This window comes from Mesoplodon densirostris, chromosome 1 (assembly GCF_025265405.1).
Source record: "Mesoplodon densirostris isolate mMesDen1 chromosome 1, mMesDen1 primary haplotype, whole genome shotgun sequence".
NCBI lineage: Eukaryota > Metazoa > Chordata > Mammalia > Artiodactyla > Ziphiidae > Mesoplodon > Mesoplodon densirostris.
Window position 1 is genome coordinate 237,354,760 of NC_082661.1, and position 4,651 is coordinate 237,359,410.

The 4,651-nt window shown below is 33.7% G+C and overlaps 1 non-coding gene across 1 annotated transcript; it reads right to left on the minus strand.

The window, feature by feature from the left end:
- Positions 1–248: 248 nt before the first annotated feature.
- On the minus strand, positions 249–320 carry TRNAE-UUC (transfer RNA glutamic acid (anticodon UUC)). The gene has a single exon. It is a non-coding gene; the product is annotated as a tRNA-Glu (tRNA).
- Between the last annotated feature and the right edge of the window lie 4,331 nt (positions 321–4,651).

A 4,651-nucleotide genomic window follows, 5' to 3' on the forward strand; every position in this document is an offset into this window, starting at 1 on the left:
CTCTTTCAACTAACATTTGAGTTCCTTACTACATGGCAATCACTCTGGGTTCTGGGTGTATATTTGTGAGCAGGACAGACAAGGTGGCTATCCTGATGGAGCTTTGTATGTGGGTAGATGTTAAACTAATAACCCACAAATAAAGAATTGAAAAATGCTTTGAAGAAATATTAAAGAGTGTTATGAAAAAGAATAATAAGGGAACATATTTTGGGGGGGCCGCACCATGTGGCTTGTGGGCTCTTTAGTTCCCCAACCAGGGATTGAACCTGGGCCACAGCAGTGAAAGTGCTGAGTCCTAACCACTGAACCACCAGGGAATTCCCAGGGAACATAATTTAAATTTAGCATTAAGGAAGGCTTTATTAAGTGATGTTTGAACAGAGAAACCTGAAAGATGAGTACCTTCTTAGGCACTTAAATAAAATGAAAGCAATGAAAACATATCTGATGCACAGTATTCAGTAAATATTGTTGAATGAATGAATGCTATTCTAAATGTCAGAAAACAAAGCAAACATTAAAACAGAAAGCATAAAACAAGATCTCAAAAGTTATTTCAAAATCATAGTTGTGCAAATAAACATAAATGCTACAAACTGCCCAATTGGAAGATGAAGTCCCTTAGGTTAAAGTCAAAGTCCAACTAAGTGTTATGATGCAGTAACAATGCAAGGGTTAGAAATATCAGAATAAGCAAGGAACAAGTAGAAGACGGGCAAGGAGGTAGAAAGGGAAGAGGAGGAGAATGAGAAGGAAAAACGTAGGGGGAGATGATATTAATAGCAAAGTAGGATTCAAATGGCATAAAAATGTATCTACACAATAATGATAATGTAGTCATGTACTGTCATGTACATAAATAACATAACATTAATATATTTAAGTCAGAGCTATTAGATTCCTAAAGAGAAATGTAGAGAAGTACAATTGTTGTGGAAGATTTCAACAGATCTTAATATTTATCAAGTTGATTAAAAAGAACATAGAGTATTAGAACATAATATAACAATGTTGAATTAATAGCTACAGATAGAATATTTTCTCCCATAAGTATGCACCTTATTTCCAAGCATCCTCAATTATTATAATCTGCATCAGAAAGTAGAAATTTTACACACCACATTCTTTGACTATATGTAATACAATAAATTAATAATTAAACTTTTTTTTTTTTTTTTTGCTGTATGCGGGCCTCTCACTGTTGTGGCCTCCCCCGTCGCGGAGCACAGGCTCCGGACGCGCAGGCTCCGGACGCGCAGGCTCAGCGGCCATGGCTCACGGGCCCAGCCGCTCCGCGGCATATGGGATCCTCCCGGACCGGGGCACGAACCCGTATCCCCTGCATCGGCAGGCGGACTCTCAACCACTTGCGCCACCAGGGAGGCCCAATAATTAAACTTTAAGCAAAACCAAAAACTCTAATCCCTTAGAAATATAAAAAGTACTTGTACATATAATTATTGGGTCAAAGAAGAAATCTTCAATTTTAGTCTGTTTAGAAAATAAGGACATTGAGGCTATAATATCAAATTCTGTGGTTTGAAGCTAAAACTACATTCAGGAGTGCCTGATGGCCTTAAATGCCCTAGATTGCCCTGCTTTCACTGTAATTGTTATTGACATCCAAAATGGATGACTAACCAAAATTAAGGGATTGTTGGAACTGATCTAGCATAAATTCATGAATATTTTTTAATTGCATTTACTTTGTTGGAGAACTCGACTCGTGTTTGAAGAACCTGGCTTGGAAGATTACAGTGAGGTTCGTGTTCAGATTTTAGGATTTGAGGAAACATACGGAGCACAAGCTAAAGCAAATTTAAATGGAGTAAGTAGAACAGATTTCTCATTCCAGTGCAAATTAGTGGGTTGAAATACAATAAGTCCCCTACATATGAACCTCCAAGTTGCGAACTTTGGAAGACGATAATGTGCGTTCACAAGTCCAATCACAGAAGTTAGTTCACGTGTTTGGCGTACATTGTCATGTGTGTGCATCCTCATAGTAGTTGTGCTTTTGTGTACTTTACTGTACAATACTTTATAGTGTACAGTAGTACAGTATCTTTATTTCAAGCCTAGGATGTCTGGAAGCAAGCGTAAAAGCAGTGGTGAGGTAGCTGGTACTACTGTACTTTTCAAGGTAGTGTACTGTAAGATTAAAAATGTTTATTTTTTTGTGCTTGTTTTCTATGTATTATTTGTGTGAAAAGTATTATAAACCTATTACAATACAATTCTATATAGCCAATGGTGTTAGTTGGGTACCTAGACTAACTTTGTTGGACTTACAAACAAATTGGACATACGGACATGCTCTCAGAATGGGACTGGAACTCGTTTGTATGTAGGGGACTTACTGTATTGTTAATCAGTTATGTATGAAAGTATTTATTGTAAAGACCAGTCTAGCTAAGGTTTAATGGGTAATGAATTTTGGGTTACTTCTATTTTACAGTGTGTATATATTTTTTAAATCTTTAGTTTTATAACAAGCTTATTATTCATTTTGAATATTCTATTTGCCTATGGCAAAACTTACCCCAATTCCATTCTCTTCCTTTCTTGTTCCACCTTTAATATCTGAGTTATGTTTAGGCTTTTGGGTGTCATGTATATGGTTTTCTTCAAAAGTTTTTAGAGTTATGAACTTAAAATTTTTAACTTCTAACTTGTTCTTAATATATGTTGTTTATTCTTTAGCAGTAAAAACAGAAGTATTTTTTCCATTCTTGCTGGAAATTTTCTACTCTTGACTAGAAAACGAATCAGTGATTTAGAATTAAGTATTTGTTTATATTAAAAAAATTCAACATATAAAGTATGTCAAAATCTATTGTAACCACCCATTAGAAATCAATTTAATTAATCTAATTTAATCCAAGATATGTTGAGGTTATTTTAAAAAATATGAATAGCTAAATTAAATAAAATGAAATATGATCAATGTCATTAAATTATGGTTAATTAATTTGACCTTGTCTAGGTAGTTTTTTCTGTATCCATATATTTATTCCTAGAAGCATTATTACATGTGTCTTATATAAACTTTCTGTTCACATTGTTAACCCTTTTTAGGACTTTTTAACCCCAGTAGTCATATTCACAGTGGTTTGACCATCTTATTTATCCCAGAGTATTTGTAGATATTCTGGTTTATAGTGATTGCTTTCACTTGTGTTAATCAAAGATGGGAAAATGTATGGAAAACAACAGTGACAATAGTAACAATAACAACACTAACTGAGGGGTTGCTAAGTGTCAGGAAGTGTTCTGAGTGCTTCACTTGTGTTGTCTTTTAGCTCTCACAACATTTTCAGGTAGATCTGTTAGTATTAATACGTCCATTTTATAAATGAGGAAACTTAGGCACAGAGAGATTGAGTAATTTGTCTGTGATCAAACAGCTACTTAGGGACAGGGCCAGATTTGTACCCCCTACAGTCTGGTTCTAGCATCTGCACTTTTAACCATCAAGAGCAAGAGTTTCATTTTAGTGTGGAGTGAATTAAAAATATCTAAGACCTTTGTGACTGAATTATTAAGGCTTTAATAACATAAAAAGATAATTTATTAAATTTTAGAAGAGAAAAATAATATTGTTATTCATAGTCCTAGATTTATTAAAATAACTCAAATATCTGTTCAAAACTTTGAGATTCTTTTCTATTTAGAAATGTTCTCTTCCATATGAAATAGTAAGCCCAACAAGATTTTGACTAAATATTTTATTTCAATAACACTTTTTAGAGAAGGAATTCTTGGTTTCATAATTTTTGCAGTCTGTTATTCATTTCATTTTATAAAATCCCGCAAATGCCAAAAACTCCTGTGTTTTATTTTGTACGACTAATGTGTGGTAAGGTCAGGATATAAACTAGGGCCCATTCAGAGTTATATAGGAAATTTTAGAAGCTTGATAAAACCCAGAAACAGGAACCAGGTGTCAAAGTGTAGATATTTCACTATTCATGGAAATATGTGCTCTGTTAGTTTCCAGGTGGCTTAATTACCATATTTAATTCACTGAATAAGAACTATTGAATGTAGAACTGAAAATGAAAGGTTATTGTGGAAGCCAACTTTTAATTTGTTGTTTGGAAGTTGCTCTTTATTAAAAGATGCTGGAAAACAGTGCCTATGTGTAATTTTTCTTGATGTGCCCATGAACCTACATTTAGTCACATAATTAAATTGTCAAATAGAGTCATTAATTTGGTTTTAGACAGAGAGATTGACAGTAAACGTAATGGGAAAAGTAGAAGTTTAATTACTGGTCTTATTAAAATAATTATATCTCATATTTGTACTTGAAGCAATGTTTCACATCTGATGCCACTTATTTTCATCATAATAGCTCTATGCGGTAGTTAGGAAGCTGATATGATCTGCATTTTACTAAAAAGGAAAATTATGTTATGGAAAAGTAAACTGACTTGATTAAAGACAAGCAGGTCTTTGGCAGAAGAGGCAGAACTAGTCTGACTTCCATTCCCTTTTAGTGACCTTCCAAATGACCACACATTTCAAAGAAGGTGATTGCTGAATTCTTAAAATTTTCAAATAAGGCACTTTTATTTACATACTTATAAACTATAATTCTGTTTCAAAGTAGGATAATTGATTCATTCTGTAATAAACTATCCAG